This window comes from Pinus tabuliformis, chromosome 5_2, assembly GCF_031772625.1.
Source record: "Pinus tabuliformis cultivar Carrire ecotype Pingquan chromosome 5_2, CPIR1, whole genome shotgun sequence".
NCBI classification, from domain to species: Eukaryota; Viridiplantae; Streptophyta; class Pinopsida; order Pinales; family Pinaceae; genus Pinus; species Pinus tabuliformis.
The window spans coordinates 232,806,757-232,834,092 of NC_142306.1; the positions used below are offsets into that span (position 1 = coordinate 232,806,757).

Consider the following 27,336-nt stretch of genomic DNA (forward strand, 5'->3'; position numbering starts at 1 on the left):
AATTTCAACATGTAGTATAGCTTGAGATGGTTGACCCACGAGCCTATACACTCTTCCTTCACGAATTCCAATAATTCTAGCATCATCTATACTAGATACCTTAGGAAATGCAAGTAATTTTCCATTCACAAATGCTACTCTATCCTCTTTATCCTCCAAACATGAAATAGAGACTAAGATCTTTTTCAAACCTGGCACATATAGAACATTGTTGAGATGGAAATTGTTACTAGATTCTAGCTCAAAGGATGTCTCTCCAACTCCTTTGATTTCACAGTTGTGGTTGTATCCAAGCTCTACCCTTCGATATAGTCTTCTTTTCATGATTCTAGTGATATTTAAATGATCTCCTACCATATTTCTTGAAGATCCACTATCCATAAGCCACATATCAGCGTCATATACAATAAAACGTATTATAGCATAAAAGTAAAAGAAATATTTATCACCTCTAGACTTCTTTAGGTGTTCATTATCAATTTCAGTTGCAGAAGCATGTTGGTTTCATTTTATCTTTCTATCACTCTCCTTTAGGACATTGGTTATTATAGTGACCAAATATGTGACAACGATAACATTGAATCTTCAACATATCCTTCCTTCCTTGTGGAGAGGGTCTTCCTTTCGGTTTTTTATTTTGGAAACCAAGCTTCTTTTTTCCTCCTTTCTTCTTCTTGAAACGAGCAGCAAATGCTTGAGAAGCGTCTTCCTTCATATATATTGATATAAGCCTTGATTCTTCTTGATTACAAGAGGTCCATAATTATTCAAATCAAGGAACTTCTATCATGCCACTTATTCATGTTGCAAATACATCCCATGATCTAGGTAGTCCATTGAGTGTTGTAGTCACAAGTTCCTTCTTAGAAACAGTTTCATCAATTGCTTGAATTTGGTCTTTATTTAAGATATTCTTACAAAATATGAATACACGGCTTCATCACTTGTCATCCTTATATCACGAAGCTCATTCTTCAAGCTCATACCTTGACCAATGTTTTTGACAGTAAATAGATTAGTTAAGGCATCATGCATCTTCTTGGACGTATCAAGCTTTTAAATATAGGGGATCATATGATCTCTAATGGAACCCACAATAAGGCTCATGGAATTGAAGTCATCCTCCTTGAACTTTTCTTTTCCTACAACATTTGTTGGTTTTATGACCTTCCCTGTCACAATATCCAAAATTATGTTCCTTGCAAGAATAAGATCAATCCTAGTTTTCCAAGCTCTGAAAATTGAGGATCCTTCTAAATTATTCTCTGATTTCATATAATAATCCATGGACGTATATATCAACAAGGACTCAACTAAATAGTGATCTCAATCTAGGGTTTCTTTAAGAGTGATCTCAGTGTTCCCTTCTTCACCAAAGATTTGATACCATGTTGATTTTTCTAGAACAATAGATACAAGCACAATATTTCTAATAATCAATAATTACTTCTAATCATGTTGATCTTCTTTTAATTTTTCCAATATATCTTTAAGTAACTATGTAACAGCCCTGCTGAAAATTCCATGTAATAAAAGTTAATAAAAGGAAAAATAATAACCATGATTGATGAGACACTTATTCCAAGTTGAATTTTGGGCAAGACATCCTAGTGTGAGTGTTCATTTTCAGTTAATATGGCTAAGGAAATTGGCAAAGGAAAATTTGCATTTTTGGCACATTTGTTTATGAAAATAATGGAAATTAGGAGAAAAGGGAGGTGAGAGGTCACATGTTTCATGTGAGGAGGAAAATGAAGGAAAATAATGGAAAATGAAGAAAATAGAAGCCTCATTGATAAAAATCCTTTTGAGAATCAGTGGGTAACCTTTTGTCAGTTTAGTTTTGGAGCTCTCTCATTATTCTCTCTCTCTCTCACTCTTGGACACTTAGAGTTTTCTTGGAGCACTCTTGGAGGGTGTGGCATAATTGTATTTTTGGAGCAAGAAGGCAAAGGAAGAGAAGGAAATCAGAAGAGGACATCGAGATCGGCAGCTACAACAGATTTTACTTGCAGGTACCAAGTTGCATGTATGTTTCCTCACTAGTTTTGGCATGCATGGCATATGCATATGGTTTATTGGTCACAATCTATCACTGGCATGGAGGATTTCTTGGATTGACAGTGGATTTGCCTAGCCTTATCATTTCCTATATAGCCATGGTGATTGTGGATTTATTTCCTTGTTTTGTTTTGGCTGGTTCTCATGTTTCCTTAGCTTGGGTTAAGTTACTAGTCCTGGAGCCTTGGTTAGACAAACGCTCTGGAGCCTTGTAACAACTTGGGTTGAGTGACTAGTCCTGGAGACTTGGTTGGACAAATATTTTAGATCCCTAAGTGGGTTGAGTTACTAGCCCTGTAGCCTTGGTTGGACAAATTCTCTAGAGCCTGGTATAAGTTGTCGATTGAGTTACTAATCCTAGAGCCTTGGTTGGAACAAACGCTCTAGAGCCCTAAAAGACTTGGATAAAAACCAATATGATGATGGTTTTGTGATGTCCGACTATGAAGTGGAACCATTGTTTTATGGGTTGAGGTGGTTGGCCCTGGAAGCCCTGGATGGTTTTGGATTGATGTGTTTTATGAGATCCCGCATTCATGCTTGGAATATGGCACCAAGGTGAATGGCTGAAGATATATTTGGCTCAGCCATTCTATGGTTAGGTGGAACGTGGTAGTCCCATCTCGGGTTTTGATTTTGCATCATCAATATGAGCTTATTTCTCCTTGTATTTCTATGAGTATTATATTGGTTTATATGTGGATCATATGGTTGTGATTTCCTGGGTATTTATGTTGATATTATGTTGGTTATGTCTATGTTTTATGACAGTAGTTGTGTATGGATCTCATCATGTTTTTACTTGTAACTGAATAAAAAATGTATCTATGACCTAATGGATGAAACTGTAGCTAATATGTTGAGGCATTAATGCTTCTTATTAATTCTCAGATAAGTATGAGACCCCTATGCTTAGATCTGTTGTTTACACCTGTAGATTACATATTTGTGATATGTTTACGAAATGCATGTCTTAGCTAGTAGGGGTCCAGTCAAGGGCTTATTCAATTATTTGAATTTTCATCATTATTTCATTATTATCTTTCTATTCTGAAGGTTTCATTCAATTATGGGTAGTGACCTGGGCTTTGGGCTTGAAAAAGTGGCTCGAATCGCAGTGACGCTGGCACGAAAATGAGAAAAATAGTCCCTAGACATTAGCATGCCTTGCCATGAGAGTGTCCAGATCCTCTTGGATGTTTTCATGCCCATAACATGGGAGCGTCCAGAGGTTAAGAGGTCTAAAACCTCAGTGGGACCCAGGGGTTGGTTACCATAAGTGTTGGGATGGTTCTCATGGGTCCTATAGCTTATGTGGAAGGTTTGTATGATGTGTTTCCATTGATTCCATTTCCTTAAGGCCACCAAAGAGGTTGAATCATATCATAGTAGCCTCTCATCACATGTTTACCCCAGTTGGTCAGTTATTTGGGTAGATGTGGGAGGAGGGTGTTACATAGTGGTATCAAAGCATGGTTTACCCCTAAAAATGGATGGGTTGTGTGTTGGTTATGCATTCATGTCAATTGCATGTGTTTCTTGTGTTGTAGGACCATGTGCTTGTTGCATTTGTATGGTATGGATCATGGTTGTAGTGGTGTCGTCATGGGAAGTTGATGGTGTTGTTGTGGAGGGTTTCGACATGAGTGTATGGTTGATTATGCATTTCTTATGCATGCTAATGTTCACATGTGGTCAAGTGCATGGTGATGTGGTGGTTGTTGTCATGCATGAGGTTGTGGTATGTGTAGTTGACATGGTCATTCATTGATGACTGGACTCTAGCTAGAATGATGGGTACATGGTTATATGCTTATGTGTTATGTTTCTATATGTTGTCATGAGTATGTTATACATGTATTACGTTGATTTGTTGATCTTGCAGAAGAGGTATCATCCCCAAAATATACTAAGGTACATTGATTTATTGTGATTTGGTTTAGCTGACATGATATACCTTACAGGAAGAATATCAAATGGCTAGCAAGATAGTAGACTACAAATACTCTCCTTGTGGATCAAATAAGCAACATGGTGTTGGGAATCCTTCCGATTAGGCAGATACACTAAGAAACACTTAAAGTTTTCTTGGAGAATTCTTAGAGGGTGTCGCATACTTGGAGTTTTGGAGTAAGAAGGCAAACAAAGAGCAGGAAAGCGCAAGAGTACATCGAGATCAGCAGCTACAACAGGTTTTTCTTGCAGGTACCAAGTTGCATTTATGTTTCCTCACCAATTTTTGCATGCATGGCATATGCATGTGATTTATTGGTCATGATCTATCATTGGCATTGAGGATTTCCTACATTGACAGTGGATTTCCCTAACCTTGACATTTCTTGGATAGCCATGGTGATTGTGGATTTATTTCCTTGTTTTTTTTTTGTTGGTTCTCATGTTTCCTTAGCTTGGGTTAAGTTACTAGTCCTAGAGCCTTGGTTGGCTAAATCCTCTGGAGCCCTGTAACAACTTGGGTTGAGTTACTAGTCCTGGAGCCTTGGTTGGACAAATTCTTTAGAGCCCTAGGTGGGTTGAGTTACTAGTCCTGGAGCCTTGGTTGGACAAATGCTCTGGAGCTCAGTATAATTTGTGGGTTGAGTTACTAATCTTGGCCTTGGTTGGAACAAATGCTCTAGAGCCCTTAAAGTCTTGGATGGATACCAATCTGATGATGGTTTTGTGATGTCCAATTGTGAGGTAGAATCACTATTTTATGGGTTGAGGTGGTTAGCCTCTGGAATCCCTAGATGGTTTTGGATTGATGTGTTTTATGAGATCCCACATTCATGCTTGGAATATGGCATGGGGGTGAATGGTTGAAGAGAGATTTGGCTCAGCCATTCTATGGTCGGGTAGAACATGGTAGTCCCATCCTGGGTTTTGATTTTGAATCATCAATATGATATTATTTCTCCTTGTATTTCTATGAGTATTATATTGGCTTATATGTGGATCATATGGTTGTAATTTCCTGGGTATTTTTGTTTATATTATGTTGGTTTGTATATGTTTTATGACAATAGTTTTGTATGGCTCTCATCATTTTTTTACTTGTAACTAAATGAACAATGTATCTATGACCTAATGGATGAAACTGCGGCTAATGTGTATGAGACCCATTAATGCTTCTTAGTGATTCTCAAATGAGTATGAGACCCCTATGCTTATATCTTTTGTTTACACCTGTAGATTACATATTTTTGATATGTTTGACATAATGCATGTCTTGGATAATAGGGGTCCAGTCAAGGGCTTGTTCAAGTATTTGGATTTGCATCATTGTTTCATTGGTATCTTTCTATTTTGAAGGTGTCATTAAATTATGGGTAGTGACCTGGGCTTTGGGCTTGAAAAATTGGCTCGAATCGTAGGGATGCTGGCACGGCAATGAGAAAAATAGTCTCTGGACATTGGCATGCCATGTCATGAGAGTGTCCAGAGCTTCTTGGACGAGGTCATGCCCATAACATGGGAGTGTCCAGAGGTCAAGAGGTCTAAAACCTTAGTGGAACCCAAGGGTTGGTTACCAGAAGTGTTGGGATGGTTCTCATGGGTCATGTCGCTTATGTGTAAGGTTTGTATGATGTGTTTCTGTTGATTCCATTTCCTTAAGGTCACCTAGGAGTTTGAATCATATCATAGTAGCCTCTTGTCACATGTTTACCCTGGTTGGCTGGTTACTTGGGTAGATGTGGGAGGAGGGTGTTACAAATTATACTTCATAAATTCACCCATGCAAGAGTATTAGAATAGTAGAGATCATAATTCACAAAGAGAGAACCATATTTACCTAGGAAAACCCACTAATGGGAAAAACCTAACAACCTTTTCAATAGATAATTTTTTTTGTTCAACAAGAGACACACCTACACCTTCTAGTGATCAACTAGGTCAAACTGACCTTCAACAAATCTATGGTCAAACCCTCCAAGTCAATCCTTCCCCTCTAATCTAGTAGTGACTACCTTTTGATCTGCCCTAGGTCAAATTTCAGCCTCCTTATTCTGCCCTAAGAATTTCATCCTGTGTAGTTTCCCTGAGAATTTCATCCTGTGTAGTTTCCCTAAGAATTTCATCCCCTACAATAGAAATTGCCCAAAATATATATGAACTAATAGAGAGATATTCTTGCCACACATGCGAGCTTGAGAGAGAGATAAAGAGATTTCCTTCTTTTCCTTCGCTTTCTTTTCCATAAGATACTTAGATTACTGCCTTGAGGAGGAGGTCAAGTGGCCTTTATATAGTGAACTGGCCAGGTTGAATGGGTGTGACACTACCTGTGCCAACTTGACTTGGAGGGAGGCCGACTTGAGAAACTTGGAGCCAAAAACTTGCTATTCAAAAATTCAAAATTCTTCTTTTAAAAGTTCAAAAGGGAATGACACAAAAATATAATTTTCCTTTGACTCTAGCATGAATAACATGCTTTACAATAATCAATATAAATACATCAAGGGGGGGAATATTCATTATGAAGACTGACAATAGTTACAAAATTCAACATGTAGAAGATTTGGAGTTAGATTTCGTGCAAGGTAGGCCTATCAAATAGTCTCCAAATCAGTTTTAAAAGATATGTAACTTGAAACTTTTCATAATTTTATATTAGAGGATATATCTAAAGTGATTCAAAATGTGTGTTAAAGTGAAAATAGAGGAGAAATGTAGGAAGTTGTTATTTGTGGCTTGCATGGAAAGAGGTGTTGTAAAAAGTTTACACCTGCTAAACTTTCAAAGAACTCATCCATGGCTCTTAAATAATTTGAAGACTTAGAGTATTAGGTATCCCTATTGGGAAACCATTTTAAAAACGTGTGTGAGAACATGTTGAAAAACGGTCAATTTGACACATTCATAATAACACCTTATTAGGAAAATGGAAGATAATATGAAAACGTTGATAGATCAAATGATGGAATGATTAGAAATTTCCATGGAATTCATGCTCTTACTACGTTACATGAGAGACTCTCTAAAAGTAATAATATGACCCAATGAAATAAAGAAAATTAAGGATGATAACATTGTTGAATCTTAGTAACATACGGGGAATTTTAACACATTGGAGGACACAAAAATTGAGTCCCAAAATCTTAATCATTCATCACTCCAATATCCACATCATTAGAGATTTAATTTGACACCAAGGAACTACTTCATTCCTAATATTGAGACGAATAAGCTTGATGATAAATATCCTATAATATGAATATTATACATGGGTAAATTCTTTGATCTCCACCAAGTTCCAACTTCACAAAAGGTAACAATCACATTCTTCTAATTAGAACTTGATCAAATTTTGTGATACCAAAAAATTTAAAAAGTAAGAAGCATTATATTGTCTCCTAGTTCACTTTTATGGAGAAATTCTTAGCATGATATGAGATACTAATAGGAACATGTTCTCCAATTGATAAATATCTAGCAAAGAGGTCCAATTATAAAGCACATTTATCAATTTTAGAAGCTAATTCTAAGAGGAAGGAACATTCTAGAAGATAATTTGTTGGATCTTGTTATGGGCACTTTAGAGAAGAAAATTCAATATTAGGTGTTTATCTTGGAATATTTATCTACATTTTATCTTAATTTTCATCAATCTTAATGCTTTCAGAGAGGGATCTACTCACAAAACCATTTTTACCAGCAATCCTAGTTTGGAAAATGTTTTGTCAAAAACTTCTGGAGCATTTTGAAACCTTAAATGAACACTTTTTGTAGTATTAACCTTACTATTGACCTAGATGGCATAATATACATGATAACACCTTTCGAATGGAATAAGAATCACCTCAATCGAAGCTTGTATGAGAAATTTATGCCTCCCAGAAGTTGGCCTATCAAAATTTTACCACCATAATACAAGAGGATGTCACCTCACTTCCCCATTGTTCATTGAAAATGGATTAGTGATGTGATCATGATGAATAAAATTCTAGAATAGTCAATATTGTAACTATATTAATGGTTGAAGGAGTCAAAACTAACCACTAGTGGACTATCGAGTAGTGTTATAACTGGGCCACTAAGAAGAAAAGTGGTTACATTCTTTTCGAGTGGATTTTGTTCCATAGATCAGTGGAGTAGCTAAGAGTGGATAGACAGAGAATAAACAGAGAGAGTTTATGAATTGTAGCATCCCAGTACTATATCATCCCATAGGCCACGAGTCTTACTTATTTGTACTTGCATCCATTTCCATTCAGAGAAAGAGAGAGAGAGTAGCCTCACATTCCAACTAAATTTTTTCCCGAAAGGGTTTCCCATGGTATATCTTTCATTTTTATGGTTGTGGGTGATTGTATTTTTTTCTATTCTCTCTTTTCCACATTTTACATGTTGCATGTATAAAATAATAACTTAATAAATCCTAAAGTATAAGGAAAAATAACCCTCACAGTATAGATTTTATATTTTTAAGTATATTTTTATCATATTTGTTGTGAAAAACTATCTAGTGGAATATCCACAGCATTTATGAACTATATTAATATCATAGTAGGGTTCTTTAGATATATTATGGAGATGTATGGGGATCCATATCGATTAAGTTGAAAGTCATAAAACCCCAACCATGGCCAAAGAATCTATTAATAACCCTTAAGACTTGTGGAGGAGAGGTTTGTGCAACTTAAAGCACAAGTTGCAGATATAAACATAATGCGAGTCTTCTCATCACAAACTTAACCAATAAGCTTAAACTATTTGGAGAAGATATACATTCTAACGTGGAGGTTGGATTTGAGGGGAAATTGGAAAATAAAGAAGAACCGAAGAGAGAATCTAAGAAAGAACTTGAAAATGAAAAACTTAATTTGAATGCCATGAACCATTCATAGTCCTTATTCAAAATGAAATTGAAGGTTGAAATCAAGTTGTATCAAGGTGAGATTCATGCTCAAAAGCTAAATCATTGGTTGTAGTAGTTAAGATTTTATTTTATTGTTGATCATATAGAGGAAGAATAGAATATTTCATTTGCTTGACAGAAATTAGAGGGTCATGCCATAACCTAGTGGGAAATCCACATGGAGACCCTAAGTTTTGAGGGAGATCCTCTAGTGACTAAATGGGAGGATTTCAAAACTTTCATAAAGTCACAGTTTTACCCTATCAAATATGTAGAAGACTGGTAGATCCATTGGCATTACTTTAGGAAAAATCATGGGTAGAGTGTACAAGAGTAGACCACCGAATTTATAAATATGGTCATAATGTTGGGTATATCCCCAAAAAACCCGCGCATACTCCTCAAGTATCTGGGGAGTATACATAGCCATTTGTGGAAGAAAGTGATGTTTTTCAAATCTAGAATGGTTGGAGAAGGAATTGGTATAGGAACAATACCTAAAGAACATAGGCTTGAAGAAAGGGAAATCAAGTGGCTCAAAGCAGAAGAAGCACCAGGGAGAGGGGAAGAAGAAGTGGAAAGTGGGAAAAGAAAAAAGATAACAGGCACACAACATTAGTGTAAATATCCTGAGAACCATTCTAAAATTGATGGTCATACAGATGAAAATTGTTTAAAGTCACATCCAAATCTCAACCCAAAGAACTGAAAGAAGATTACTAAAAAGAAGAATCTCATGGCCATAGATTCAGGTAATCAAGCGAAAAGCAGTTTCGACGTGGATGAGAAGATTGTTTGTACATCAGTGCAAAACGGGGTGAATCTAAATATCCTTTAGCAACTGTAAGAGCATGAAATGACCAAACTCCTCCACATAAATATATAGGTCAAGAAGATAAAAATTTGATGCTTTGTTCAACTCAAGATCACAAGTGAATCTCGTTGTAGCAAAGTTGGTCAACAAATTAGGATTGGAAGTTAGTGATCATCCTATCCCATATCCATTGGGATGAGTAAATAAGGATGAGGAAATAAAGGCAACCAAAAAGTGCAAAACCATATTTACTATCATTGTTGATTTTATTGATGAAGTAGAACTAGATGTAGATCCCTTTGATGTATCAAGATTAGTGTTTGTGTTATCACCAAAAAAATATTCACCTAGTCATTTCTTACTGGGTGGATCGAAATACACCATGTAGGATTAATTTTACCATGGTAAAACCCACCTTAACCATAGGAAATAATTTAGTAAACCATTTTTCTAAATTATTTCTCATTAAAACACAAAAACTCCACGAGAATAATTAAACAAATCATTATTTATTCAATATTCTCTAGAAATAATTATTAAATCATTATTTGATAATTATTTCTTATCACTTTTGACTTAATCACCTTGGAATAATTAAATAAACCATTATTTATTTATTATTCCTTATTTATCCCCTATTTTCCTTATGAGATAATTATTAAACCATTATTTAATAATTATTTATTTCTTAATCTCACATAGTGATTAATAAATCATTTTTATTTGTTAATTACTTCAACTAGTTTCTAAATAAATATATTTGACCATTTTGAATATATTTTCCCTTTCAAAAAATATAATAAAGCATTCTCAACGCCTAGATTTTGATTTAATCAATGATATTTTATTATTTTCCAATTCCTAATTTGGCTCAATACTTTGTTATGAATAGTGGGTTTTCTATTCATTCTTCACCATGACCATTTTCATCGTCGCCATTATCATCTCATTACATTTGAGCTCCCACTTGAGTTTAAACCATCTTTTTGTTTTTTTCCCATTACAAGTTGAGATAGAATCACCTAGTTGAAGCACAAGGACAAGAGAATGACCCATCCCACAGAGGGGGAATTATAGACCCATGTTGTAATTCCTCTTCACCAAGTGTTTTAATAAAATTATTATTTGATTAAGTCCTCCATTGGGTTATTGCACTCTAATTTCTTGTTGTTATATGTTTTGGTTTGCAAGATTTGTTGTGTTGCATGGTTTTTCTTTGTTTTTTATTGTATATATAAAGCATAGACAACCATATTATGTCGTTAGGGTCATTAGTCACCAATGACTTATGTTATCACAAAATCAAGCACTGAAGGGCTGCTGATCAGGTAGACTCTGTGTAACTGTTTCAGACCAAGCTTTTGACTAAGGATTAGCCTCCCTAGCCTGAGAGGGCTCTCTCAAGAAAAAGTTATTGATTTTGAATGTTGATAAGAGGGCTAACTCTTGTACAATAGATTTAATGAACTTGCTGGCTGGACAAATATACAAATACATCCATTGGGCTTATGGAGTCAAACATGCTACAACAAACAATGATATTTCCTCTACATAGAAGTCAGGGCATGTGACATTTAAATGTTCAAAATATAACTCTTATAAAACCACAGTTCATAGAAGAGTACAGGAAGTCAGAGCAACATATGTGAATTCTGAGTGATTACTCCTCTAAGCAACTGAAAAAAGACATGAAGGACAAAGTAAAACAATACATCTTGAACATGGAAATGCTGTATGAATCCTGAGAAGAAAGGCATATATCTTATATTACTGCAAACTGTTCTTTACACAAGCCAAAATAGCACTCTGTTTTCATAAAATATCCAACCCTTTCTACATCTAACCTTGGCCCATATATAGGCAAGCAAACTCCAACACCTCGAGCTTCCTCCTCCAGCACGAGGGGAGCCTCGAAGTTGGCTATTAACTACTCCTACATGCTCTTAACTAATGCATTTATTACAAAGTGTTGAAATGTAATTGCACATAATCCTAATCAAACTAAAACATTAATTCCTTTCTCCTCGTATGCTTGATTGCTCTTGGATGCTGGACAGCTGTATGATTTCCATTATAACTAAAATATGTTAAGGGAGCATTCACCGAGCAAGCTGGTCTCGGATGCTAGCTGTAAGACAGCTTATTAATTGATAAAATTAATCACCCTATATCCACGGTCCCCTGTCTTCCATTCCTCTTCATCATTTAAAAACCACACTCCAAGTTCTTTGAACCTTCAATTAATCAACTCATAACCACCATATGCTATATGATCTGGATACTTCAAGGACCAACAGGTGTATCAACCGAAGATTCTGGTAACCCCACCAATACGCTAGTAGCTCGGTCATAAATTGCCTTTGAGAAAACTTTATGAAAATAAACAAAATATTTTATTTTCTCTTCAAGAGCTACACCTGTCACTGTTTGAGTTGTTATGAAACCCATGTATGATCTCCCTGCCTGAGTTTGAGACCTTCTTTTACCATTAACTAACCTCATCATCAAAATTCATTGTTTTTCCATAAAACAGCATTCTACAGCAGTTTCGTAGCGCGCTACGAAACTGCTGTAGATGTCAAAACAGAACCTATGTATCTTTGAAGCGTTTTCTGCTCAGATTCATGATCTCTTCAGACATTTGCACAGCTATTAGGAACCTAAATAGTTTTAAGAAGATGAAGCTTGCTTCTGTCATTACATATCACAGCCAACTTGATTAGCATCAAACCAATAAAAAGCTTCATAAATCCCAACTGGAACATAAATTCACTGTAGTATTCCTTGCTGCCTTCAAATCTTCAAATGAGGTGATCCTTTGGAATGTGAGCCACTCACTGCCATCTTTAAAAGGTGATATGTCAGACAGCCTCTGATACAAAGTGCAACCCAGTGCCCATAGATCGTTTCCAGTTTGTTTGAGTTTTCCATCCTCATACCATTTAGCGCAGCTAAGACCTTCGACTTACTGTATACAAAATAGCCCTTTCCAACTCTAAAAATCATCTTCACCTGAAACTGTAATATGAATTTAAATAAAAGAATCATAACTGGCGCAGAAAGGAAAACATTTAAAGAGTATATTCCGGTCACCACTATTTGGCAAGGTGCTCCAGTTTCTCTGACATAAATTGCACAGCCTCTGACTATTCGTGCAGCACCATGGCATTCAACTGCTGGATGTATGAATTCTCCCAGCAACAAGGTATTGTAAGTAACAGAGGAAATATAGTTCTTCATGGGCAAACTTATATTCTGCTTCTTGAGACTCTGTTTTTTTAGGCCATGAAGAACTTGGTTAATTTAATTCTCAAATTTCAGAGCTGTGATATGAACCGGTGAATTAAGTAAAGCCGAGGATCCATCTGTTTCTTCTGGAAGCAACCTAGATCTTCTCTGTAATATATTACGAACAAATGAACTCCCCTTCTGAGAAAACACATCAGATAAAGTATTTACTGCTTGGAAGATATCATGAGGTTAGGTACGAGTTGCAAACGAACCGCCAGATGGAGATTCACTGGTTTTGTTGTCTGCTACTTGAATTCTCCGCCATCTAATTGTCTCGATTCTGTAGGCTCCGGAGAAATAAATTGTAGGCCCTTTCTTATGCGCCCCTTAACATCATTCACGGTCATGAGGATTCGATTTAGCATGATACCGATGACGTGGACGTATATAGATCAGCCAAAAGGCTAAACCTAACTCCTTCAGCGCCATCTGTATGATGATTCACGTCGGTGCCAAACCAATGACCTAAAATTTCGTTCTTCTTTAAAAGTGCATGATGTCCACATTAAATTACATTTAACTTTTATCCTAAGATTGCTCAGATAGTTTACGAGGATAGAACGGAAGTCTTGAACGAAAAGAACCCTGTTCGGATGGCGCAGGTGTATATAGAAACCTCTTCATTACCTTTCGCAGAACTTTCAACCTTGCTACTTGGTCTGCCAATGACAATTCACCACGAACCAATCCTCTCAACGAGAAAAGATCAATGCTCTCGACGTTTGCTAAATCTCCATTTATTTCTATCAGGGATTTTCCTGAAGGTACCATGCGCTAACTGGTAATAATTTCATCTTTGATTAACTGATTAAGCTTCATTCGAGACAAAACGAAACCAAATTTGGAAGATTTTGGTTTATTTCTCGCACAGAATGCAATGGACCAGAAACCAGAACCATCCTCTGAGCTGTTTGATGTCCTAGATCTTTCAGTTCCCATATATCTTTTTCTGTGTAACAGTGACTTTACAAAGTGTAAGGTATCCATTGGAAAAAGACCGAGCGCAATATATAGGAAAAACATTTAACCTTGGGTACCATATTTTGCAGTGAAACAGAAACAAGGAATTCAAGAGTTTCAAGGCTTTGTCTTTTAAGAAAAGTAGCGCATCTTTGGAAACATCTTCCAATGCAACAACAAAACGATCAAACCTCTGCTTTAGACAATCTTCCTTAGAGGTCACTTATGATCGAAAAATCAATCATCCTCAGATTGAAAAGCCGAAGTATCCTTATCTTTATCCTTGAACAAGGTGTGAATATGAACTTTATCATAAATATTTCTCAAATCTTTCAATCCATTGTGGCGCCCTGTTTTGTGAAAGAAGTTACAGATTGTGAAAAGACAATCCCAAATATCAAACACTCTATGTTTTATGGAATTTAATAGATTCTTTGTCTGGAGGATTCAACACAAAATCTCCTGCAAGTCTCCCACATTAGTATGTACATCTTTCACAATCACCCATGAACCAGACTTCAGAGATAACTCCCTTAATGTACTTGATGCCAAACCCACAATAGCTGCATCATCATAGGGTGCCTCCTTGGACACACTGTCACTGCCCTCATCAACATCCCTGGAGGGAAACAAAACTCTATACAATAGGCATGTTAGGATTTAGACCTTCGCTGAAAACTTGAACCAATTCCCAATTTCGTAGCACGCTACGAAACCACGCAAACAGGTAGCGCTACGAAACTGCTAAAAATAATTCAGGCACTGCGAAAACACCCACTCTTTGAGCTAGACCAAAAATTTTTACAATAGCATTTTCAGTGATAACAACTTAAGTGAAGCATTTTTGGTACACATACTAAGAATTTTCAATTTAACAAATGGCGACTTTAATGTGTCTTTAGAACTTTAGTAGTCAGCAAACGGTGACTCCACTGGTGTAGTAATTCAAAACCTTGGTGACTGTTGTTTTAGTTATTTTCAGTGTTTCTTCATAATTTTCATTCCTCTCAATTTCTATTTTTAGATCTCTTCTATTTTCTGGAAAAAAATTCATTTATGTTGGGGTTTTGTATCTTTCTGTGGGTCACAGGTACCAGCCGAGTAGGAGACGACGCAATCTGGGTTAGATCTGGCGAGCAATAAAGGAGAGAACAAAGCGCACTTTTTAGACCATTAACTATGCCCAATGCACTTTTCAATCCAGAAACTGCGCCAAGCACACTTTTCAGGTCAGTTTCTGCACTCCGCAATTTTTCGGAAAAATTTTCATATTTTCCAATTTTAGCTGCAACTGTTTTGTGTGTGTCGGGAAGGGTTTATGCAATTTCCGAAGTCACCTCTAGACCTATGTCCACTTATTAGTTTCTCATTGAGGAAGGAAAAATCCACCTAGGTTTTAGAGTACACCTCCATCATTTAGGAAGAGCATGACTGAGTTGAGGAGTCTAGTGTGCAACATTTTTAGCCGTTGTTTTTCAGTGTTTTGACCACTATTTTGCAGTCATTTTAGATAGTTTTTTACAACACTTTATTCCATTTTGAATATTGTGTTGTCTTTCCCCCTTAGGATCCCCTTGTGTATCCTTACTTTTAGAGATTTTTTGCTATCTTTCTCTAGCATTTTCACCTCCGTTGTTTGTTGGTTTTCTACACTATTTTGAGTAGATTTTTGCCTTTAGATCCAAGTCTCTTAGACATTAGATATTTTGGTCATTTTATGTGTCCTTGATTTTCTTTTTAGCTCTTATTTTTTGTTGCTTGATTGTCTTCTTGGGTTGGGGGTTGTGTGCTTCAATTTATTGTTATTTTACTATCCATTTTCAGTATTATTTATAGTTTATGCACTTTATTTTTAGCAGCATTTGCATCATAAAAAATGCTCAATTAACTCATCCACTTGACGCATTTGTCACACATGCACACCCTAAGAAAACGTGAACTTGGTTAACGCTGCTAAGTCAATATGATCCAGGAGTATCTCGTCAGATCAGTTACACAGTTTTAGTTTCGTCATCAGCATTCAGTCTGGTGTCGTTCAGTTTCGACAATGTTGTTTATGGTTCAGGTTGTTCAGGTGATGTCTATGGTTTTTCATGGTTTTCATGGTGATATGGTTTTGTACTTGGCTGTCGACATGTTGGTTGTCATCAATTTCGCTAGAATTTGGTTGTCAACATGAGGTTTGTCATCCACTTTGCAGGATTTGGTGTCAACATGAGGTTTTTCATCCACTTTGCAGGATTTGGTGTCGACGTGGGTTTTGTCATTCATTTTACAAGGTTTGGTTGTCATCATCATGAGATAAATGTTTCTATTGTCGCTTTGTGACATTTGGTGGTAAATGGGTTTTTCTATTTGATGTAAAGACCTAAAACCCTAACCATGCATTAAAATGTCAAAAACCTAAGACTAAACCCTAATACACCTAAATCCATGCATTTAAACCCCTAAACCTAAGTTCTAAGCCATATTACAACCCTAAATGTATTAAAAAATACATATACACATAAGTCCTAAACATATATTACATTTCTATATATTAAACACATAAACCTATGTTTAAAACAACTCTTGCCCTATTCAAAACTATATAAGCATAAAATAGTACAAAAATAAACCATAACAGTCACAACCGCGGGCCTTGACCGTGCAGGGAGACGATTGTGGTAGTGGTCATGTGAACAGAGCAAATGATAACTGTAGTGGAATAAGACATCGGGCTTGGAAACTGTAGAGAAGACCGTGGGGCAGTTGACATGTGAGCGGAATCAGATGTTAGTCGTCGGGGTTAACAATTAACTGTTACAGAATGGGAAACCGTAACGGTAACTGTGCGGGGAATGGTTCAAAACAAGTGAACAGTTCATAATCGGAACTGTCGGAGTTAACTGCAATACCATAACCGTCGGGCGGATAAACCACCAGGTGTCTAACAATGGCTAGACCACCTTTTTCACATGCGGGCAGTCAACCTCCTCTGCCCGGTAAGCAAGCCGCCAGCAGTTTCTATTTTAATATATGGTTTATTTTGGGTTTTATTGCAGTTTTGGGTGCAACAACTAATGCAATGACCAAACAACCTTATCCTAGGTGTCATTTCATGACTAGACCGAGACCCAAACAACCCCAGATTGCAGTTCGTTCATCCCAAATTCAGCCTGAGGAGGTTTGAGTGTACTTGCAGGCTTTTAAAAAGGTAGTTTTCTCATTGAAGTGCATTAGAGTGGTTTTGAAGTTTTGTATGCAGATTCTGGAGGTTATAATCGTTTTTGTTTTTAGTGTAACAAGAGCATCGGGAGTCAGAATTGGGAGCCGTGATAGGCATTGGAAAGATGGTTCAGAGAGCTTCTTATGATAGTGATAAGAAGTGCCTACATGCACATTCATTTTGGTCAATTGTTTGTGTAATCGATCTCCTCAGTTTCAATCCTAATAAAGCAGTCGCCCATCTTAAAAGTGGACCCAGAGACGTAGTCCATCAAGGACGAACTCCGTAATCAATCTTGTTGTCTAGTATTGCTGTGTATTTGTTGTTTTCATTACTATTTTGCATCTTACTTATGTTTTATCAGTTTTCGTAAATTCTTTCTTCTTAAGCAGTTCTCTCGGTTTCTGCACTTTCAGTTAAAATTCAATTCATTAATGGCATAATCAATTCTACTTCAGTTTTAACATATGATCATTTTAGATCATATAATTTGGTATCAGAGCAAGTTGCATTTGCAGAATTTTACATTTAATGTTAACCAGGTCAAAGTCGCAACATGGAGAAGGAATCCTCGAGCAGATTGATCCAGAGATTGGAAAGCGACAAGTCATTCATAAGTCGACCATGATACAATCTGGTGCAGGTGAAAACACTGAAACTAAGATGAGTGATGAATAGTTTCAGCAAGCATTCTTGACTATGCAATAGATGTTGGGAGAACTCTATGAAAACAAGAAGGCGAGAGATGCAGCTTCTTCTTCAAAGACATCGAAGAAGGAAAAAGGTAAAAGCAAGGCTGATAAACCACCTTCACCTCCATCATCTCCATCATCATCTTCTTCTTCTTCTTCCAGTGCAGAATCTAAAACAGAAAAGAAACCTAAGAAAAAATCTCTTTTGAAACTTGATGTAAAATTTGAGTTACCTATTTATGATGGCGAAATGAATCCTAAAAATCTAGATAACTAGATTAAGTAGTTAGAAGTGTATTGTCGCATTCAGAACATTTCTGATGATAAAACGAAAATTCAGTTAGCTACACTTAGAATGGGGGGAATAGCGTTAATCTGGTGGGAAAGTAAAACTCAGATAGATGTAAAACGAAAAGGAAAAGTCATCTCTTCATGGTCTAAGTTTTTAAAAGCTCTTAGGAAACAATTATATCCTTTAGGATACATAAAGCAAGATGTTATTGATTGGTAGCATTTGAGGCAAGGTAAACGGCAGAAAGAAAGCATTGGCGCTTGGTATTTCATTTGATACACGTGAAACTTTAATAAAATATATCGGCATTTTACATTCATATTTGCAGCGTACATTATTGATGTTTAATCCTGAAGATTTTGATGAAGTGTGTGTTCAGGCCATACATATAACTCAGGTGGAAAACCATTCAATTTTTCATTGCAATCATCAAAAGAGCTGGAAATCAAATATTCCAATGACAGTAAGGGGAAGAAAAATTCAAAGAGAAAGAAATCAGTGATAGCTCAGAAGGAAAGACCTACTTGTTCTCATTGCCAAAGAATCAGTCATGATGAATCTAAGTGTTTGAAACTTCATCCAGAACTTAAGCCCAAAAATTTCCTGAAGGAGAAGGATGAAAATAAGGCAATTGTAGTAGTCCAGCAAGATCTAAGTTCAGATTCAGGTGATGAAAGGAGGATAATTGTTGTGGTTACGACAGGTAAAACTTTTGACATTGGTTCAAGTTTGAATATGTTAAGTTATGGTATGTTCTATGCTTATAATAGTTTACTTCTTTTCCTTATTATATTCCACATATTATAAATCACATGTACATAAAGTAAAGTGCAGATAGAACATTAAACGATCGACAGAAAACAACCCAAGACAAGAGACACAAGATGTGGCAGCTAACCAAGGAAAAACCCCACAATGTGTGGGGAAACCCTTTGATAAAATCTTCTTTTATCTTCAATAATTCAAAAGAGATAATTAGTACAATAAATCTGATTCATATCAGTAGTTGCAAACCCTAGATCAGCAGCATCAGCGTTAGCGGCTTCATCATCAAACTAGGGCAGACGATATCTCACAAACCGACCGTCGGATCGGCTTGATTCCACCACCAAAATTTGCGGCTTCCAGAGGAGGTTCAAATGAACCTACAACATAATTCAGATGAGGAGATCTTCTAGACCATGCAGGTCAAACTTTACTTCTGCAGTTGCAGCTTCAATTTCGGCAACTTCCGGCTTCAAACTAGGGCAGTCGATATCTTGAAAACCGTTCGTCAAATTGACTTGATTCCACCACCAAAAGTTGCGGCTTTCAGAGGAAGTTCAGATGAACCTACAACACAGTTTAGATGAGGAGATCTTCTAGTCCACACAGGTCAATATTTACTTATGCAATTGCAGCTTCAGTTTCAGCAGCTTTCGGCTTCACATGTGTGAGGGAGAGACCCTTTTCTGTGCAGTAGAGAATAGACTCTTTTCTGCACAGTAGAGAGAGAGAGAGATGTGATGAGATGAGTGAGTCTGAATGAGGAAAAGTCCTCCTGTATTTATACACAATGTTGGTGTTTGAATAGATGTGACTATTGGGCTTCTGAGCCTACATGAGTTGTAGGTTGGCTTGATAATAATTCCATAATCAAAATAAATTCATATCTCCATGAATACTTATCGGAATAGGATGATCTCTATATCAATCCTACATCTCTGACGAGAGGAATTTAATAAAAATTTTATCAGCCATGAATAAGATGACCCACATGAAGTTTTTCCCTAGTTTCCAATTTTAACACTCCCTCTCAAGTAGGGAGAACTTCATCTGAAATTTGTCTATCGGTCGTTACTATTCATCCATCAAATGCACTACCATGTACAACCTCTCCCTTGCCTTGCTCTGCTCTATTCTGCCTGTTCTGCTTTGTCTTTTTCTGCCCTGTATTGATCTGTATTGTTCTGCTCTATTCTGCTCTGCTCTTGCATTATTCTGTTATGCTCTGCTTTTGTCCGAATTATGAAGAAGAAGAAATGATCGACCATGTATCATATTGACTCAAAGTTAGACTCAGAGTATGTACCACTGGTCCTAGACCAGTCTCAACCAACTCGAAGTCAACGTCATAGTGAGTACAACTCCACTGGTCCCAGACCAGTATCATTCTCCAGTGACACAAAGTCAGTCTCAGAGTGCGTACCACTGGTCCCAGACCAGTCTCAAACGACCCGAAGTTAGCTTCATAGTAAGTACCACTCCTACCACTAGTCCCAAACCAGTATCGCAGCCTCAGAGAGTGTACCACTGGTCCTAGACAAATCTCAACCGACCTGAAGTCAGCGTCATAGTATGTACCACTCTCACTGGTCCCAGACCAGTACTGCACTGACATGAAGTCAGTCTCAGAGTATGTACCACTGGTCCCAGACCAGTCTCAACCAACCCGAAGTCAGTTTCATAATATGGTACAACTCCTACCACTGGTCCCAAACCAGTATCATTGATCCCAGATCAATGGAGGTCATCCTAGCATAGGGAGTATGGTAGATACAAAAATGCATCCATTGGTACTACTATGGTCCCTAACTTCATTTCCCTGCTCATTGATCAGATGAGAGGTACTTCCCATGAGTCCCAGACTACATGGGTAGGATGCCTCGACAGGAGAACTAATCAATCATGTCCTCACAAGAGAACACATAAATCCTACTACAATCGCCATGGAGAACACATCAATCCAGGCCACCATGGAGAACACATCAATCCAGGCCACCATGGAGAACACATCAATCCAGGCCTCATAGGAGAACACATCAATCCTGCTACAATCACCATGGAGAACACATCAATCCAGGCCTCACAGGAGAACACATCAATCCTGCTACAATCTCCATAGAGAACACATCAATCTAGGCCTCATAGGAGAACACATCAATCCTGCTACAATCGCCATGGAGAACACATCAATCCAGGCCTCACAGGAGAACTAATCATCCTGCTACACAGGAGAGCGAATCATCCTGTTCCACAAGAGAGCGAATCATCTTATCCCAGTGTGCACCGCCAGGGGAGGGTGAGTCACCCTGTGGTCGTATGTTGCTCCAGTAATAACCGCAAGCCCTCAGAGCTCCAAGATCTCAATGTATGCAACCTGCAAGACCCTTGTACAAGGGTTTCTTGACGACTCCAAGTCATTTGGGAAAATCACAAATTAGATATTTCCTTGGGGCTTTGAAAAGGTGTATCGACCTGTACATCATCTTAATGCGATGGAGCCTCCTTGCTCATGGACTTACCATATCCCATATGATGTCTATCTATTGGAGCAATCGACGAATACGGGATTCCTCAATAATTGAATCCCACCTCTGGTTGTTATAGAGAATCAAAGTGGTATGTGTTCAAACAACTCACTGAAGAGCTTCCCCAACTAGGCATATTCATATGAGATCATACTCGTAGATATGTATCTGGTCTTGGTGGCGGTTATGGCAATCGACTTCTACTTCTTGCTCATCCATTATATCGAAGCAGAATCCAAATAGAAACAGCACTAAAAAGTGCTCCACTGATCCTCCACACTACCTTCCTAATCAGCATTCAAATAATCATGTAGTTTCATATTTTCGGCAGTGTATCTCAATCCATGAGAGATTTTGTCCTGAAGACATCTCAGAATATTCTTGGCACCAATCTAGTGAGGCTCAACCAAATATGAGCTCACAATGCTAACTGCAAAACATATGTTCGGACGAAGGTTCACCAAGAACATCAATGCGAATGAGTTTTTAAAACTCAGAGGCATTTCCCAAATCTGATCCAACATCACTACCATATAAATTCTAAAAGTTAAGATCCTCGAGGTAGTCACAGGCTTACAGTCCATCATATCGAATCTTTCCAATATCTTTACACATATTTTCCTTGAGATAGGAAAATTTCCCTTGGATTCTACCACACTTCAAGTCCTTGGTCCTTCATTCCAAATTCAGAACCAACTCCCTCTTACATTTGTGAATGAGAGGGTCTTCACCTGTTAGAAAGAGGTCATCCATATACAGCACCAGTATGAGAGGCTTTTCATCTTCAACCTTAAAGTAAAGGTTAGGATCGGCTTCACTCCTAGTGAATCCCAGCTTCATCAAGTAGTTATCGATCCTCTCATACCATGCTCTGGGTGCTTGCTTCAGCCCATAGAGAGCCTTCTTCAACCTGCATACATGAGATTTTTGATCATAAATCTCAAATCCTTCGGGTTGCTCCATGTAGACCTCTTCTTTGATCGAACCGTGCAAGAACGCAGTCTTGACATCCATCTGATGTAGGTTCCATCCTTGTGAAGCCACAAGGGATATGATCAAGCGGATGGTCGTATATCTGGAAACAGGTGCAAATATCATGTCATAGTCTATACCTTCCTTCTGGGAGAAACCACGAGAAACAAAACGAGCCTTATACTATTTCATACTTCCATCTACTATAGCTTTATCTTGTAAATCCATTTTGAAGTAACAATTGTCTTGTCCTATGGTCTCGGAACTACTTCCCAGACATCATTCTCCATAATGGTCATATCATCCTTCCATACTTGATGCTTGACGGCATCTGAGAATGATGAAGGCTCATTTTTTATGATCGTGCTCATGATGGTCAGGTATCCCTGATACCTATTAGGTTTCTTACTTTCATGAAAGGTTCCTCGGGGTGCAGCATGTCCTTCAGCATCATCAAGTAGCCCCCTAAGCCATGAAGGCCTCTTCCTAGAAGAGGAAGGCTCATGTGGAGGAGGATCAATCGGATCCATAGGTTCCTCCACATCAGGCATTGTTACAACATCTACCCATAGAGACAGCTTCCACAATTGTATGCTTTTTCCTTTCCGCCACACCATTCTGCTTAGGAGTATGTGGTGTATTAGCCTCCCTCTTAATGCCAGCCTCAGATATTCTTGAGTGAACCAACTGTAATATATCAAAGGTCTTGCTTTGGCTTGATCGGAATGGCACCCTTTTGAGCTTTCCTTCAACACATCCTGGACATACACCTTCTTTCTCTACTCGTAATTTGGGCATCCCTATTACCATCTATCTTACATCGTGTAGAGCTTTGTAATGAAGGTGGGCAAACCTCCGATGCCAAAGTTCGGACTGAAGAGTTGTGTCACAAGACATGACACCTAGTGGACTTCCACCGACCTGATATAAAGAATCAACTCGAAACCCAAGAGTGAAAGCATCTTTAACATTATTTTTCCATATACATACCTTGCCATTTGTTTCTTCTTGAATGCATCTAGCCATTAATTCCTCGAAACCAGGAATTGCATTATTGTTCAAAAGAGTAGTTGGTAATCCTCCAAGAGTTGTAAGTTCCATTTCTCTGTCAGTAATAGTCTCCCCAATAGATAGGCGATCGTTCTTAATCTCAGTGATTCTTAAGAAGTATGCTTGCATACTCTCATCTTTACCCTTCTTGATTTCCCTCAGTTTATTTCTAAGAAACAAAACTTGATTTGCATCATTAACTTTAAATATATTCACCAGTCTATCGTATATTTCCTCGGAGGTGTCCAGTTCAGAGATGTAGGCCACCAAGTGCTTGTCGATAGTCCCAAATGATCTTCTTTGTTTTGAATTCTCCGTTTTTCCATTTGTTCCTGGCAGTAGGAGGTGCATTCTATGGAGGCTCAACAATATTTCCTCTCACATGACCCAACACTCCTTGATCCTCAAGGGTTAGATCAATAGACATCTTCCATCCGTCAAAGTCAGCTTTCTCATGGAGCTTGTCTTCAGCAGGAAAGAGCGTTGAGGACCCCATCGTTCTTTTAGGATAGCCTTGCGAATCTTCTCTTCAATGATTGCTCTTGCTCTTGTTCGGGCTTTGTCTTCACCTCAGCTCTAATACCATGTTAAGTTATAGTATGTTCTATGCTTATAATAGTTTACTTCTTTTCCTTATTATATTCCACAGATTATCAATCACATGTACATAAAGTAAAGTGCAGATAGAACATTAAACGTTCGATAAAAAACAAGCCAAGACAAGAGACACAAGATGTGGCAGCTAGCCAGGGACAAACCCCACAATGTGTGGGGAACCCTTTGATCAAATATTCTTTTATCTTCAATAATTCAGTAGAGAGATAGTACAATAAATCTGATTCATATCAGCAGTAGCAAACCCTAGATCAGCAGCGTCAGCATTAGCGACTTCATCATCAAACTAGGGCAAACGACATCTCACAAACCAACCATCGGATCGACTTGATTCCACCACCAAAAGTTGTGACTTCTAGAGGAGGTTCAGATGAACCTATAGTGTAGTTTAGATGAGGAGATCTTCTAGAACACGCATGTAAAACTTTACTTCTGCAGTTACAGCTTCAGTTTCGGCAACTTCCGGCTTCAAACTAGGGAAGTCGATATCTTGCAAACCGTTCGTCGGATTGACTTGATTCCACCACCAAAAGTTGCAGCTTTCAGAGGAGGTTCAGATGAACCTACAGTGTATTTCAAATGAGGATATCTTCTAGTCCACGTAGGTCAATCTTTACTTCTGCAGTTGCAGCTTCAGTTTTAGCAGCTTCCGGATTCACATGTGTGAGGGAGAGACCCTTTTTTGCGCAGTAGAGTAGAGACTCTTTTCTATGCAATAGAGAGAAAGAGATATGATGAGATGAGTGAGTCCAAATGAGGAAAAGTCCTCCTGTATTTATACACAATGTTGGTGTTTGAATAGATGTGACTGTTGGGCTTCTGAGCCTACATGAGTTGTAGGTTGGCTTGATAATAATTCCATAATCAAAATAAATTCATATCTTCATGAATACTTATAGGAATCGGATGATATTTATATCAATCCTACACATCTCGATGAAAGGAATCTAATAAAAATATTATCATCCATGAATAAGATGACCCACATGAAGTTTTTCCCTGGTTGCCAATTTTAACAGAATACTATTGCATCTTCATCAAACATAAATCCTTCAAATGAGGATAAAAGAGTTGAATCATTTAACATAAGAATAACTTCTAAGCACATAAAGATAGATACAATGTTTGACAGTGGATCACAGGAAAATTTAATATCTGAATATTTAGTTAAGAATTTGGGTTTGGAGACACGGAACCATCCAAGACCTTACCCATTAGGATGGCTAAATAAACCAACTCTGACAAAAGTCACAAAACAATGTCGATTAAGATTTTCCATTCTAGCTAATTACATTGATGAAGTGGAGTTAGATGTGGTTCCAGTAGACATATGTGGAGTTGTCTTAGGAAGTCCTTATCTTTATGATCGTGATGCAGTATTTTACAGGAGAGAGCATAAATATCACCTTAAGAAAGATGGCGTCGAATTTATTGTCAGGACACATCAAAACAAAAATCACTTGAATATTGTTGCTAATCAGATGAAGCGATTAATAATTTCAAATAAAAGATTTTTAATCATGTGTGTTAAGGAAAAACATAAGAATTGACATGATGTTTGTTCAAGTTTTGAGTCTCAGCTTCAAGATAGTTTGATCAAAAAGGCAGAAACTTTTACAGTTCTATTTAAAGAAACCAAACATCTTACTCATAAGAAGGGAATACAACATGAATTATAGTTTTTGCCTAAAGCTCCTCTTCCTAATGTCAGAAGGAATCAATTCAGTAGAAGTTTGGAAATTAACAGTTACAAGGATGCAATATTGGAGAAGGTCGATGTTACATTTCTCTTGTATTGTGTCACCATTTCATGTTTCGAACAGTTTGGAAGCCTCTTTTGAAGTGGAGAGGAAGCCCATTTGTTTTCATTTCAAAGCCTTTTCTAAAGTAGTGTCAAAATGTCTAAGGGAAAATTATGCATCAGGGGGAAGTGCTAATCAATGGAAACATCATTTAAGGAATAAGGAAAAAGTGATTCAAACAAATCAACAGCTAATTCAATACTTTCAAAGACAAACTAAGTTGCAACAGTTTTCAAATTACAGTTTGGTGGGTTTATTGCAGCAAGTTCACTTAGTAATCAGGAATCGGGAAAGTATCACAAGTCAAGTAGCTGGTTTGAAGTCAAAAATGTCTTTGATTGTCTCTATCATTCCACAAAATAGATTGTTAATACATGTCAATGGTATTGAACAATATCCTATATAGATTGTTTTCAAAGATGATTATGAATCACTAACTCATGGTATTTCGTGGAAAGAAATATATTGCCATGTTCATAACAAGTTTTTTGACCATCGTTGCAAGTTGTACATATTGCAGATGGAGGGAACAGGTCACTGATTTAAAATGTGCCATGATCAGCATCATCAGGGTCATCATTTGCAGGTGATTGATTGAATGTGTTGGTACATCATCAGGTCAAGGTGGAAAGTGAGGGAGCTCTACCCTCATCGACTATTTATGTAAGTCAAACTTTTGTGGTCCAAAAGATTTCAAGTGGAGAGGATTGATCCATGAGGAACTCGTCAGATCAGTTACACAGTTTCAGTTTCGTCATCAGCATTCAATCCGGTGTTGTTCATTTTTGATAATGTTGTTTATGGTTTAGGTTGTTCAAGGGATGTCTATGGTTTTTCATGGTTTTCATGGTGATATGTTTTGTACTTAGCTGTCGACATGTTGATTGTCGCCAATTCCACCAGAATTTGGTCGTTGACATGAGGTTTTTTGTCCACTTTGTAGGATTTGGTGTCAACATGAGGTTTGTCGTCTGCTTTGCAGGATTTGGTGTTGGTGTGGGTTTTGTCATTCATTTTATATGGTTTGGTTGTCGTCATCATGAGACAAATGTTGTTAATGTCGCTTTGTGACATTTGGTGGTAAATGGGTTTTTCTATTTGATGTAAAGACCTAAAACCATAACCATGCATTAAAATGTCAAAAACCTAAGACTAAACCTTAATACACCCAAATCCATGCATTCAAACCCCTAAACCTAAGTTCTAAGCCATATTACAACCCTAAATGTATTAAAAAATACATATACACCTAACTCCTAAAACTATATTACATTTCTATGTATTAAACACATAAACCTATGGTTAAAACAATTGTCGACCTATTCAAAACTATATAAACATAAAACATTAAAAAAATAAACCATAACAGTCATAGTCGCGGGCCTTGACCGCGCAGGGAGATGACTGTGGCAATGGTCATGTGAACAGAGAAA

At 37.4% G+C, this 27,336-nt stretch overlaps 1 long non-coding RNA gene across 1 annotated transcript in view; it reads left to right on the forward strand.

Moving 5' to 3' along the window:
* LOC149158388 (uncharacterized) overlaps positions 1-27,336 on the forward strand; it is a 77,686-nt gene that overhangs the window by 13,803 nt on the left and 36,547 nt on the right. The window contains exon 2 of the long non-coding RNA XR_016262035.1: positions 15,073-15,211. This is a non-coding gene — a long non-coding RNA (uncharacterized LOC149158388). The remainder of the gene's footprint in view (positions 1-15,072; positions 15,212-27,336) is intronic.